Genomic DNA, 15,057 nt, shown 5'->3' with positions numbered 1-15,057 from the left:
AAATTACAGACCTCTACATGCTTTGTAAGTAGGAAAACCTGCAAAATCGGCAGTGTATCAAATACTTGTTCTCCCCACTGTATATATAAACTCCAGTCGTACTTTATCAAATGCCTTTTCAAAGTCTGCTATGACTAGCAGGCCTGGTTTCCCAGATGTTTCATAGTGTTCTATTATTTCCAGTACTTGCCTTATATTATCTCCAATTGATCGTCCATGTAAGAAACCTGTTTGATTAGAATGAATAATGTCCGACAATACCTTTTTAATTCTATGCGCTATACATTTTGCTAGAAAGTTTGCATCACAACACTGAAGTGTAAGGGGCCTCCAATTTTTTAAATGGACTGGATCTTTATATTTCCCACTTGTATCCTGTTTCAGTAATAATTAATTCAGACCTTCTTCTTGAGTGTCTGATAATCTACCATTTACATAGGAGTGGTTAAAACATGCTAATAACGGTCCTCTGAGTATATAAAAAAAAAGGTTTGGTATACCTCGACTGGTATGCCATCCAACCCTGGACTGTTCCCGGACTTAAAGTCTTTAATTGCATCCAGAAGTTCCTCCTCTGTAATTTCACCTTCACATTAGACTTTCTGTATGGCTGTTCATTTTATATTATCAATAGAAAGAAAATCCCTACAATTAGCTTCAGTTAGAGGAGATGGAGGCGACTGAAATGAAAACATATGCTTAAAGTACTTTGCTTCCTCCTTCAAAATATAATTTGGTGAATCATGGGTGACTCCGTCATTTGTAACCAGTTTCAGTCAATAATTTTTGGTAGCATTTCTATGTTGAAGACTTAAAAAGAGTTTGGTGCATTTATAAAACAGATGGGGACTTCTCTTTTGTGTATGGGTCGCTCCGGTGGGTGTCTAGGATATAGGGTTGGGGACGGTTCCATCATGATAGGACAATAGAAAAATAAATTAGATGTATACTTTATTTTAAAATGTATGTCCCTCGTCTGCACAAAATTGAAAGCTCTCTCTCACAACCCCTGCTCACAGACACACGTTGGTTCTGGGATATGCAACCATTTCCTTTCTCACTCACTTAACGCCACACTTTTCCAAACACAAAAACGCACACTACACCTTCCATCACAATACATCCACACATACCCACATACTGTGCCTTCTATGTCTTCTGTTTGCTATGTTTTTATCTCCACTATGTTGATTGAGTACTTGTGTTCTAATTAGTTATCTTTGAAGATGTATTATTTCGCCTTGTTATCCTTTCTTGTAATGCCCTCTTATCCCTTTATAAAATACTATAAATGTATTTTATTATTACAGTCCCTACCATGGCTAGTATTGGGTGTTCCATTATTCGACTCCTCTATTAGAACTTTCAGAATAGCCATGGAGTAGTCTTTTGTGTCGCGGAACATTTAGTTGGCAATATACAGTTTATCGCCTACGAGAGCAACACGCTTCCCTTTTAATCTAATTTCCTTGAAGATTGGGTACAGAACTTTGCACCATTCTGCAATCTCCCTCTGAGTCTTTTACCAAGGCTTTTAACCATTACCTTATCCTTAAAGAAAGCAAATATTTCTGTTTTTTCTGTTTAATACATTTGCTAACATTTCTAAAAACCTGTTTTTCCTTTGTCATTATGGGGTATTGTGTGTAGATTGATGAGAAAAAAATAAACAATTTAATAAATTTTAGAATAAGGCTGTAACTTAACAAAATGTGGAAAATGTCAAAGGTTCTGAATACTTTTCGAATGCACTGTATATTTGTACTCCTTGTCTTAAATGAAAATGTTGAATAAGTAAATAGACTCTCAATATCTGCTGTAGTGTTGTCGATAGTGTTTTTCCAATTGATGTTTGTTTGTTTACTCTTCCTTTTAGACTTATAACCATGGGCTGGCTATAGGTTTTTATGTTATATGGATAAAAATGATGTCATTTTAACTCAAACTGGAAGAAACATAATGCATGAATAATTTCTAAATCCTGAATGAGATTCCATTGATATCAGTGCGTTAAAAACAACACTGTCGGTTTGACCTACTAGTTATTGCTGGTTGCAATGAGGCCTATGGTGATGGGTCGTTCGAGAATGAACGGCTCTTTTTGAACGGCTCTTTTTGGTGAACATACTGCTGCTACTGCTTTCTGAGCTCAAAATAACGTTTTTCTGCAGATAAGATACAAAATAATTATCCAAAGAGGGTGAATCTTCACTGCAGAAACAATAAAAGAGAGCGCCTCAATCTGGTCCAAGCAGATTTTTTACTTCCTTTTTTTGCAGGCCATGTAATAATTTTGCCAGGAAAATTTTTATTTGAACGTGCATTTCACGATCTGACATAATGGTAGGCGATTTTTTGGGTTTAACATTGGAGATTTGCAATTTTGTTCATTGTTCTAGGTCGATTTTGAAGCATTTTGGACGAAGAGCCGTTTGGGAGCCAAATGGACCGGCTCGTTTACGTGAACGGAGCCAAATGAGCCTGTCACAGAAAAGACTCAGAATGCCCATCACTTGAGTCCTACAGCAGGATTAATACACGCTCCGGGTCAGCGGCTCCAGAGACGTGCTCCGACCACCAACTGTCTTGAGCATAGAGAAGAAAAATGCATGTTTATAACTGATTATTGATCACATGGTGCAAGAATGACTCCAATTAATTGATTATTGCATGTTATGGACACAGCTTTGTAGAACCAAAACATACACAGCCTCTGCTCAACAAACTCGAGAACGAATTGTCTGGGGGGCTGTAGTTCGCGAACGACTGTGCGTATCAATTTCACCGCAGTCAAGCAATGCATTCCGCTAAGAGTCGTTCAAAATCTATGCCCTTTGCAGCCACAGCAAGACCTCGTTTCAAATGTATCAATAAATATGCTTATTTGTATGCCTAGCAGTCAACACATGTGCATTGTTTAAAGCACACTTTTACAAGTCTCAGTCACAAATGACAGCTCCAATAAGCCCTCTATGGTGAACGACATGTGAACGAGAGGCTCTTAGAATCATGACTCTTTCGAGTTTTCAGTTCTTCGTCCGCCGGTAGGGGTCCTGCGTGCTCTGGGCATTACTGACTGAAATGAACGAACTGAGTCGAAAGATTCGTTATTTTGACCGAACGAGCAGAAAAGAACCGAGTAAGTAAAAAGAGCCGAACTTCCCATCACTAGTTACAACTTGATTAGGCAGAGACTAGCCTATAGCTTTCTATGGCAAAAGGTTACATACACCACCTTCTCACCGAAAGTCCTCAACATTTATTTCACAAAAGTAGGAAGCCCAGCCGTGAGGCCGGGCATCAAAAAATTGGTTGATACTCATAATGTTCCTCCCCACGGAAATCTTTAGTAAAAGGCGAAAGATTTATGCGATCTGAAGAGAAACCAGAGTGTACTACAGAATGCAGGAACCAACTCTCAACACCTTCAATTCATTACAAGTCAGGGTGACGGTTTATATAGCAATATCACCCAAACTGTAATGTCGGCAGATCACAGTTTCAGTAAATTGAAATGAAAATAATCCCACATTCAAAGTGGAAACATTTTGCAGTATTATTATTATATTTATATATTTAGTAGCCTATAATTCCGCACGAAATGCATGCTGGGGATTATTACAACCCTGCATAATTTCGCAATTTATATAGATTCTAGGTAGAGTGCCATATGCCACTACTTTTATTCAATCCAATTATACCTGGGGAATAATATTATAGCTATTAGCGAAATGCATTGTCAAAAAATAAACAAATAAAATGCCTTACGTCTGTATTTCACTGATCCACCGTTCAACACACTCACACGCATGCGTAGTACAGCTAACATCTCTGCCACATCCCTACTAGTGCAAGTCCTCAATCAAAGCCTACGTTTTCTAAACTCTGCTGTAGACATCTTCATTAGGTCTGGACTCTAAGCCTTTGTGTATAATACATCATTCTGTGTATAGTAATTTACGCCACTGCAACATGCAAAATCGATATGCTCCAAACTGTTTTGAAATAGTACAAATAATTCTAGCGACATGCTGTGGTCATACAAAGTACTACACACAGTGATAGACCATGAAAGCCAGAGTACACGGTGGTGGTCGTAGTTTGGCCTCAACCATTTAAATAGTAGATGGGCCTGCCACTTTTTTGACACTGATGCTATCATAAATACATTTGAACCATCAAATTACGTGAATCTTGGGTGTCCTTAAAAGGGGCCCGTGGACCGTGACAGTGTGAATGATAATGGACAAGTTAAGACAAAAGCCCATGGGCCTAATGGGTCTCCTTCTCAGGGCCCTCACTGTTAATAAACATGTTGTCCCCCACGAATGATGCAGCGCCCCTCTTTGGGCCAATCAGTGTAATTTTGTAAACAATGGATCTCTATGGCAAGACGCATCATTCACCAAAGTTTTGTCAAAATCGGGCCAGTGGTGTCTGAGATATCGCGTGGGTTAGCTAGACTCAAATCCCTGAGCATGTGTGCCAAATTTCATCACTCTGAGCCAATCAGATCATGCGATATAAACATGTGCCCATTATTGTGCGACCTTGTGGTCGATATGAAAGTCCTTGCTTAAGTTGAGTCTTGATAGTGTTTGCAACATGTGTACCAGATCTTGTTACAATACGAATATCCTTGACTGATTTATATGCATTTATGTACCAGACCACGCCCACGTGAATGTTTATTGGTCAATAGAGGCCATGTTGTTTTAGGTACTCGTCTGGAAAGTATTGCGTTGAGATACCTTTGTCCATAGATGCCACATATCAAGTTTCTTGCAGATCGTGCCAGAGTAGCCTAGTGTATTACGTTTTTCACAAAATTCAAAATGGCAGAAGATCCATCATGACGGACCATATTGGTCCATGAGGCAAATTTGTTCCTTGTGAGGAGAGGGAGCTATGCACAGAATTTCATGACTTTAGGTCAAACAGGGTTAGGGGCCTGACCTTTCAAAGTTTGCATTTTCAATCACTTGTTTTCACGCCACCAACTGGACAATCAGTGTAATGCCGGATCTCTATGGCAAGATGCATAATTCACCCAACTTTCGTCAAAATCAGGCCAGTGCTGTCTGAGATATCGTGTGTGAGGAACGAACATACGAACGTAACCTACTAACAGACGGAGACAGATTTAATTGTGGGGACAACAGTAGAAAGACTCAACATTGTGACATGATGGTGACTGTGAGAGCAGAGCAGACCTACCGTAGCCTACGCTATCACACGTGCATTTTTGTCATTTCCAACTCCAAATAAATAAGCAACTAAAACATTTACACGATTACTGAACAAACATTCCACGAACAGACAGCAAGGCCCGCCGATTTGCCTCGTGCATAGAGGCTCGCTGTGCACAAGAGGATGATTCTGCGATGATCTATCTTCACAAAAAACGTATAGGACCAGGCTACTTTAAAAAATCACCTTGATTCCACATTTGTTGAAATGTTACGAGCGTCATTTCTCGAATCAAATTCATTACATCACCCTCCCAGTCTTCGGCAGCCTTGAAATGGAGGTTCAGGGGCCTCAAAATGAACACGCCTCTTGGTTACTTTTTACAGTCTATGCTTTGAGGCACTGCTGATCACCTTGCAAGTCACATGCAGGACTTTGGCGCAGGTAGTGGCAACTTTCTATAGGCTACCTGGTAACCTACGACTGGAAATCTAGTTGCTAGGACCCGGAGAGAGAACGTGCTAAGGGCATGGTTGGAGCATGTGTCGATACTCAATTAGTTCAATCAGATTTTTTGTCCAGGGCTACAACAAAAATGTGTGGTGTTGGGGGTACTTCAGGACGAGAACCGGAGTTGGGAAACACTGCCCTAAAGTAGAGGAAGGGAGAAGAGGTAGACGAGAGAGAGGATGATGAAAAGGAGGTAGGAGAAGGAGGATGTGGAGAGAAGAATGGAGGCTAACAGGCAGGACCTGGCTGAAGCTACTCAAATGATCATTGTTGAGGTTTCCACAAGTGGTCACACCCAGAGGAGAGTTCAGTAGAGCAGAGGCGAGTAGGCTAGAATAGAGCAGAGTAATTTAGAATACAGCAGAGTAGAGTAGAGCAGAAAAGGTAGAGCAGAGGAGTGTATGTGTGTTTGTGCAGACTGATGTCTGCCCTGGATGAAGACGCAACACCATCTCCTTGTCTTCTTCTCTTCTACGGTCTTCTCACTTCTGCAATAAAATACAAGAAAAAATACAAGAGTAAGATATGTAAGGTTACTTTTCATACGAACAAACAAGAAAAAAACATGCATAACATACAACACTTCTAAAAATTCAACTTGAGTTGTAAAAAACGTACAATTGAATTCTTTATTGTATTTCAGCTGGTGGATCTGCAGCTTCACAGTAGCTTTTTTTGGCAGGTGGAGCCTCTTTAATATGGGGATAATACTTTTAGCAAAATCCTAGTCCTCATCTGGTGGTGCTGCGTCCTAATCCAGGGCATATACTAGTCTGAGCTGGAACGGAGTCATCTCCTGTGGGTGGCTGATTTGCCCTATGTGGGCGAGTGTGTGGTTGAACTTTGGGTGTGCCTCCGGGTGGGACTACGGGTAAACTCGCTAAATGAAGCTAAAATCCTGTGGCTAGTTTGCGTTTGCTATTTCTTGTCATGAAAACATACCTGCCATTTTTACTTCTACTGCAATCCACAAACAAGCTGGCTTGGTTACGGTAGCAGTCAGGGTCTCCTCCATCTTGTCTTGTGAAACCCTGTGCCACAGATAGAACAATGAGACATATATTTCACCGGATGTATAAACGTGAAGCATCCGCTTGGCATTTCCACTCACTATCAAATATGGTGGTGAGAGGAAGCCCAGTGGCCGGCAGTGGGAGAAGATGGAACGATGCATTTTGGCCGACATTCTGCAAACGTTCTCATCGATGAAACATTTGCTCTCAATGCAGTTTTCTGTTCCCAAAACTAGAATCTGTTACAAACAGAGTGGACTAAGTTTTTTGTAGACTTTACCCTTCCAAAAATGGCGTTGTTTAGAAGGAGTGCAAGGGCGAATTTAGTTATTGCACAGCTCACTTCACAGAGTAGGCGTTCCCTAAATGAATTATGAAAATACTTACTAAATGTGCCAATAGGATCTCGCTAGCTCGAGTTTGGCTCTGCCACCTCCTTGCTTGTTCTGCCCACTATGACTAATTTGTTCCCATTGAAACGACAGGCAGTGGTCTATCTTGGGTTAGTGATAAACATCTTTGCCTATGCTTTCCGTCCAGTAGTGGAACGAGATTGCGTGAAGATGATATACGGCGTAATGAAATACGTCACGATGTGTACGGGCATCCGTCCAGTAGCGGAACGAGATTGCATGAAGATGACGTAGGCGTAATGAAAAATGTCACGATGTGTACGGGGCATGAGATTAAGTGCGTTTTCAAGTGCAACGTTAATAACGGTGGTTTGGGAAAACAGCTTGGAGATTTAACGATGCTCCTACGAAGGTTCTAACGATGAATTTAGCCTTAAGATGCTTTTGGGAAACCGGGACCTGATCTGGTAAAAGTAGGACATATAAAAACACAATGTAAATCTTGCAAAAACAAATCGGTCTACTTACTGGCCTGCTACACCAGATGAAAAGTTAAGCTTAACAGTTAAAAAACAGTTTTCTAAACTCCCTAGTGAAGCTCCCATGTTAGACTCTCATATACAGTGCATTCGGAAGGTATTCAGATTACACATTTTGTTACATTACAGCCCTATTCTAAAATTGATTAAATTGTTTTTTTCCCCTCATCAATCTACACACAATATCCCATAATGACAAAGGAAAAACAGGTTTTTAACAATTTTGCAAATGTATTACAAATAAAAAATGGAAATATTACATTTACATAAGTATTCAGACCCTTTACTCAGTACTTTGTTGAAGCACCTTTCACAGCGATTACAGCCTCAAGTCTTCTTGGGTATGACGCTACAAGCTTGGCACACCTGTATTTGGGGAGTTTCTCCCATTCTTGTCTGCAGATCGTCTCAAGCTCTGTCAGGTTGAATGGGGAGCGTCGCTGCACAGCTATTTTCAGGTCTCTCCAGAGATGTTAGATCGGGTTCAAGTCCGGGCTCTGGCTGGGCCACTCAAGGACATTCAGAGACTTGTCCCGAAGCCACTCCTGCGTTGTCTTGGCTGTGTGCTTAGGGTCGTTGTCCTGTTGGAAGGTGAACCTTCGCCCCAGTCTGAGGTCCTGAGCGCTCTGGAGCAGGTTTTCATCAAGGATTCTCTGTGCTCCGTTCATCTTTCCCACAATCCTGACTAGTCTCCCAGTCCCTGCCACTGAAAACCATCCCCACAGCATGATGCGGCCACCACCATGCTTCACCGTAAGGATGGTGCCAGGTTTCCTCCAGAAATAACGCTTAGCATTCCGGCCAAAGAGTTCAATCTTGGTTTCATCAGATCAGAGAATCCTGTCTGAGAGTCCTTTAGGTGCCTTTTGGTAAACTCCAAGCAGGCCGTATGTGCCTTATACTGAGGAGTGGCTTCGGCCACTCTACCATAAAGGCCTGATTGGTGGAGTGCTGCAGAGATGGTTGTCCTTCTGGAAGGTTCTCCCATCTCCACAGAGAAACTCTGGACCTCTGTCAGAGTGACCATCGGGTCCTTGGTCACCTCCCTGACCAAGGCCCTTCTCAACCCGATTGCTCAGTTTGGCTGGACGGCCAGCTCTAGGAAGAGTCTTGGTGATTCCAAACTACTTCCATTTAAGAATGATGGCCACTGTGTTCTTGGGGACCTTCAATGCTGCAGAAATATTTTGGTACCCTTCCCTAGATCTGTGCCTCAATACAATCCTGTCTCGGAGCTCTATGGACAATTCCTTCGACCTCACAGCTTGGTGTTTGCTCTGACCTGCACTGTCAACTGTGGGACCTTATATAGACAGGTGTGTGCCTTTCCAAATCATGTCCAATCAATTGAATCTACCACAGGTAGACTCCAATCAAGTAGTAGAAACATCTCAAGGATGATCAATGGAAACAGGATGCACCTGAACTAAATTTTGAGTCTCATAGCAAAGGGTCTGAATACTTATGTAAATAAGGTATCTGTTTTTTATTTGTAATACATTTGCAAAAATTTATAAAAACCTGTTTTTATAGAAATTATAGCCTAATGTCCCTCTCTCTGCCTTATCAGACTATTTCCACACACCATCACACACATACGACTGTAGTCAGCAGCAACCAAAATGGCTACAGAAACTACATCCACACATACTGGCACTATATGCCTACTGTCTTTATATTCCACTGGGAGAGAGTTCTTGTCATTGTGTCAGCCTCCCTGTGGCAGAACCAGGGGCAGAAGTCACTACTCTGGAGATGAGTCATAATGAGCCAGGCGGTTTGGTGACAGATAGACAGTAGCAGAGCAACCCTTCATCCTGTCAGATTTTCTCTTGAATGTATAACCAGTGTGATGAAAGGGTCTTTATGATTTCAATGCTCTCACATTCTGCCTACAGTTATATAGCCTACATGGAGTATGATTAGCCTCTAAATTTGCATTCTTTGACCATGACCTATTTTTACCATGGTCAAATTCAAAAGAAAGCCAGCTAAAATGCAAATTGTACAGGGTAGGTGATTATTAAAATTATGCTCATATACTGTACAGTGCCTTGCAAAAGTATTCATCCCCCTTGGCATTTTTCCTATTTTGTTGCATTACAACCTGTAATTGAAATGGATTTTTATTTAGATTTCATATAATGGACATACAAAATAGTCCAAATTGGTGAAGTGAAATGAAAAAAAAAACTTAAAATAAAAAATTAATAACGGAAAAGTGGTGCGTGCATACGTATTCACCCCCTTTGCTATGAAGCCCCTAAATAAGATCTGATGCAACCAATTACCTTCAGAAGTCACATAATTAGTTAAATAAAGTCCACCTGTGTGCAATCTAAGTGTCACATGATCTATCACATGATCTCAGTATATATACAGCTGTTCTGAAAGGCCCCAGAGTCTGTAACACCACTAAGCAAGGGGCACCACCAAGCAAGCGGCACCATGAAGACCAAGGAGCTCTCCAAACAGGTCAGGGACAAAGTTATGGAGAAGTACAGATCAGGGTTGGGTTATGAAAAAATATCAGAAACTTTGAACATCCCACGGATCACCATTAAATCCATTATAAAAAAAATTGAAAGAATATGGCACCACAACAAACCTGCCAAGAGAGGGCCGCCCACCAAAACTCAAGGACCAGGCAAGGAGGACATTAATCAGAGAGGCAACAAAGAGACCAAAGATAACCCTGAAGGAGCTGCAAAGCTCCACAGTGGAGATTGGAGTATCTGTCCATAGGACCACTTTAAGCCATACACTCCACAGAGCTGGGCTTTATGGAAGAGTGGCCAGAAAAAAGTATTTGCTTCAAGAAAAAAACAAGCAAACACGTTTGGTGTTCGCCAAAAGGCATGTGGGAGACTCCCCAAACATATGGAAGAAGGTACACTGGTCAGATGAGACTAAAATTGAGCTTTTTGGCCATCAAGGAAAACACTATGTCTGGCGCAAACCCAACACCTCTCATCACCCCAAGAACACCATCCCCACAGTGAAGCATGGTGGTGGCAGCATCATGCTGTGGGGATGTTTTTCATCGGCAGGGACTGGGAAACTGGTCAGAATTGAAGGAATGATGGATGTCGCTAAATACTGGGAAATTCTTGAGGGAAACCTGTTTCAGTCTTCCAGAGATTTGAGCCTGGGATGGAGGTTCACCTTCCAGCAGGACAATGACCCTAAGCATACTGCTAAAGCAACACTCAAGTGGTTTAAGGGGAAACATTTAAATGTCTTGAATTGGCCGAGTCAAAACCCAGACCTCAATCCAATTGAGAATATGTGGTATGACTTAAAGATTGCTGTACACCAGCAGAACCCATCCAACTTGAAGGAGCTGGAGCAGTTTTGCCTTGAAGAATGGGCAAACATCTCAGTGGCTAGATGTGCCAAGCTTATAGAGACATACCCCAAGAGATTTGCAGCTGTAATTGCTGCAAAAGGTGGCTCTACAAAGTATTGCATTTGGGGGGGTGAATAGTTATGCACACTGAAGTTTTCTGTTTTTTTGTCTTATTTGTTGTTTGTTTCACTAGAAAAAATATTTTGCATCTTCAAAGTGGTAGGCATGTTGTGTAAATCAAATGATACAAACCCCCCCAAAATCCATTTTAATTCCAGGTTGTAAGGCAACAAAATAGGAAAAATGCCAAGGGGGGATGAATACTTTCGCAAGCCACTGTACACATTTGTTCTAATTTGCTCTCATTGTACAAATAATAAGAAGCAAACAGACTTGTGAATGTATGGCACAGAGAGAAAGAGAGAGAGTGTGTGCTAGGGAGAGCTAGAGAGCACAAATGAGAACACAGGGGCTGTCTAATATCATCAGTAAGGTGAATCTCTCAAACACTTTATGTTATCTTTCCTCACAGTTCGTCCTGTTTTCACAGAGCCATGGACCTCACGGCAGAATGTAATTGAAGCCACTAACGACATTTTATGTTACTTTTTAATCAGTCTAAAGGGTTCTACGTTTTCTTCCAAGTGAATTGCTCTCAGACTTTGATTGATTGCCACAGTGTCCAGATTTGTACGTCAACATAAGACATTCAGGGACGAGATGAGGATACTATTCATCAACTTTGCCATCTTCTGTCTGTGGCTTCTACCAACGGTAAACTACAGTATTTCACATTATTTTCACGAGTGTTGGCAATCATTTTCAGATAAATGGGCTACTAAATGCTATGCAGAGAGTTTAAGTAAACATGTGTGACTTTTGTAAAATAACAAAAGTGGCTCGTCTTTGTGCCCATTCATGCGTTCTTTATTTTGTCTGTTCACATGCAGAGAAAAATCTGTGCTTGTGGTGCAGATTTGAGAGGGAGATTGAAAGCATAAATATGTCCTCTAGATAAAATTCCCATTATATAACACATCTATCCCTGGGGCAAGAAAACAACTGGATCATATTGATTATCTGAATAATTATTCCGCTGAACATAGAGGGAGTATTTCAGTCCTCGCACTACCACAAAGCCATAGGCTACAGATGGAAATCAATGATAAGACATTCTCTATCTCTATGGTAGAGGTTGATTGTTATGATTTGTATGCTATGCAGAGATATGTTGATGGTGATAACATAGAATAATGGCTTTGGGTACACTGTAAAGGGGTTACCGTGAATTTTAAAGTAGTTTACAGGCAGCTTGTGGCAAGAAAATTCAGTATTTCATATTACAGTACACTTACTGTAATATAAATATGGTACCAAAGCAAGGACTGTGTAATGACACACAGTACAAAACTGTAAAATTGACTATTGTACTGTAAAAAAAAAAGTCAATGCTACTGTAATCGAGATTTGTTGAGGGGAGGAGTTTGCATTTCACAGAATTCTATTTTACAAGGGATTGGTGCAAGCAGGTTGGCTGCTAGGTAAAGTGTTTAGTTTACAGACATTACAGAATATGACAGAATATTGTGTTTTATATCACTTGCACTTCCAAACTAGCAGCGACTACAGGGCATAACAGACCAAAAGGACATGGCAAAATGCTGAACCATTTTTTATTTATTTTATTGTTATTATTCATACAGTTCAAATTCAATCCATCATTAGTTTCAAATTCCAGATAATAAACAATTCAAACAATAAGCAACCAATTCAAATTAGGCAAACTAAATGGTCATCCAACCAAACGAAAGCAACAAAAAACTAAAGCAATCAATCAATCAAAAAGGAATCCGAAAAAATCTGTCAGTCCACAATGTGTCTGTGTCTTTGTGTTGGGGGAGGGGAAGAGGGGTGGTCTGGGCTGGCAGTTGCTGAAAGCAGGTGGCAGTTGTGGTAGGGCGGTGTGGTGTCCATGGTTGTTGCCTGATTTGCAGCTGGGACCAGGAAAACCTGGATTGGTAATGGTTTTGGGGCCAGGACTGGAAGTGATGCTGGGACCAAGACTGAAGGACAGTGTTGGTGCTGGGGACCAGGATAAACAGGTTTAAAACATGCTGTTACTCAAACCTATCCCCTATACATTATAAATTGATGGGGAACTATAACCAGACAGGAGTTAAATTGGTACAGCATTCTCACTCATGGGTGCAACAAAGATAGTCTCTTACAAGGCACTCCTCAAAATATGTTAATGACCAGAAACAACAATACCATGCACCCACTAGGGGTCAAAAGGTTTTTGGCGCGCCAAAAATATGGTAAGGAACTGTATGCTGTGGGGTGGAATTACAGCACCAATTGAAATACAGCAATTATATCCCCGCCCACAACATTTTCCCACAATGCACCATCATTTACAGAATGCTGCAGTAAAACGTTTCAGAGTATTTTACTGTTGATAATGCAAAAAATGACAGTATAATTTACAGTTTTCCGTTACAGTGTAGAACTTGCTCAAAGTTGATTTCTCTTTATCTTAGTTATGAACTTATATTCAACATACCCCAGAGGACTATGGTTCCCTCAAACTGTCTCACGGTGATGAATAATTCCAACTGCTATTTGTGTCTATGCAGTTGTAAGGTCTGAAGATGTACACTTATGTAATGGCATTAATTAATCCTCCAGATGATAGCAATAATGACACTGTTCCCACATTTAGCAAATTCCTGATTTGTTATTAATGCACTGAATGAATAAGGGATTCATTTAAAAGAATCCTACCAAAAGTTGAAGAACATACTCTTATGAATTGGGATCATTAGACAGATGGAATTTACGCAATCTACAGTATGTCTCCATATTCATGCTTTTTTGCTTAGGATCATCACCAATAATCACTGATAATCACCGCTGCAACTTGCCCATGCCCCCCCCGCTTCTCCTTCACACAAATTCAGACAGCTGATGTTTTGAAAGCGCTGCAAAATCTGGACCCCTACAAATCAGCTGGGCTAGACAATCTGGACCGTTTCTTTCTAAAACTAGCCGCCGAAATTGTCGCAACCCCTATTACTAGTCTGTTCAACCTCTCTTTCATAACGTCTGAGATCCCCAGAGATTGGAAAGCTGCCGCGGTCATCCCCCTCTTCAAAGGGGGTGACACTCTAGATCCAAACTGCTACAGACCTATATCCATCCTGCCCTGCCTTTCGAAAGTATTTGAAAGCCAAGTTAACAAACAGATCACCGACCATTTCGAATACCACCGTACCTTCTCCGCTATGCAATCCGGTTTCCGAGCTGGTCATGGGTGCACTTCTGCCACGCTCAAGGTCCTAAACGATATTATAACCGCGATTGATAATAGACAGTACTGTGCAGCCGTCTTCATCGACCTGGCCAAGGCTTTCGACTCTGTCAACCACCGCATTCTTATTGGCAGACTAAATAGCCTTGGTTTCTCAAATGACTGCCTCGCCTGGTTCACCAACTACTTCTCAGATAGAGTTCAGTGTGTCAAATCTGAGGGCCTGTTGTCTGGACCTATGGCAGTCTCTATGGGGGTGCCACAGGGTTCAATTCTTGGGCTGACACTTTTCTCCATGTATATCAATGATGTCGCTCTTGCTGCTGGTGACTCTCAGATCCACCTCTACGCAGACGACACCATTTTGTATACATCTGGCCCTTCATTGGACACTGTGTTAACAAACCTCCAAACGAGCTTCAATGCCATACAACACTCCTTCAGTAGCCTCCAACTGCTCTTAAACACTAGTAAAACTAAATGCATGCTTTTCAATCGAACGCTGCTGGCACCCGCCCACCCGACTAGAATCACCACTCTACGTGGTCTGACCTAGAGTATGTGGACAACTACAAATACCTAGGTGTCTGGTTAGACTGTAAACTCTCCTTCCAGACTCACATAAAGAATCTCCAATCCAAAGTTAAATCTAGAATCGGCTTCCTATTTCGCAACAAAGCCTCCTTCACTCATGCTGCCAAACATGCCCTCGTAAAACTGACTATCCTACCGATCCTTGACTTCGGCGATGTCATTTACAAAATAGCCTCCAACACTCTACTCAGCAAATTGG

The 15,057-nt window shown here is 41.3% G+C and overlaps 1 long non-coding RNA gene and 1 other non-coding gene across 2 annotated transcripts; both read right to left on the bottom strand.

The window, feature by feature from the left end:
* Positions 1–3,278: 3,278 nt before the first annotated feature.
* On the bottom strand, positions 3,279–3,394 carry LOC121538686. Its single transcript, XR_005995234.1, has one exon. It is a non-coding gene; the product is annotated as a U5 spliceosomal RNA (small nuclear RNA).
* A 1,291-nt stretch (positions 3,395–4,685) lies between these two features.
* On the bottom strand, positions 4,686–7,270 carry LOC121537448. The gene is made up of 3 exons (XR_005995075.1): positions 7,101–7,270; positions 6,643–6,731; positions 4,686–6,188 (listed from the first exon to the last, which is right to left on the bottom strand). It is a non-coding gene; the product is annotated as an uncharacterized LOC121537448 (long non-coding RNA).
* Positions 7,271–15,057: the final 7,787 nt, after the last annotated feature.

The sequence above is a fragment of the Coregonus clupeaformis genome, chromosome 24 (genome assembly GCF_020615455.1).
Source record: "Coregonus clupeaformis isolate EN_2021a chromosome 24, ASM2061545v1, whole genome shotgun sequence".
NCBI lineage: Eukaryota > Metazoa > Chordata > Actinopteri > Salmoniformes > Salmonidae > Coregonus > Coregonus clupeaformis.
Note: the sequence above shows the minus strand (reverse complement) of the source record. Positions and strands in the feature narration are given on the sequence as shown.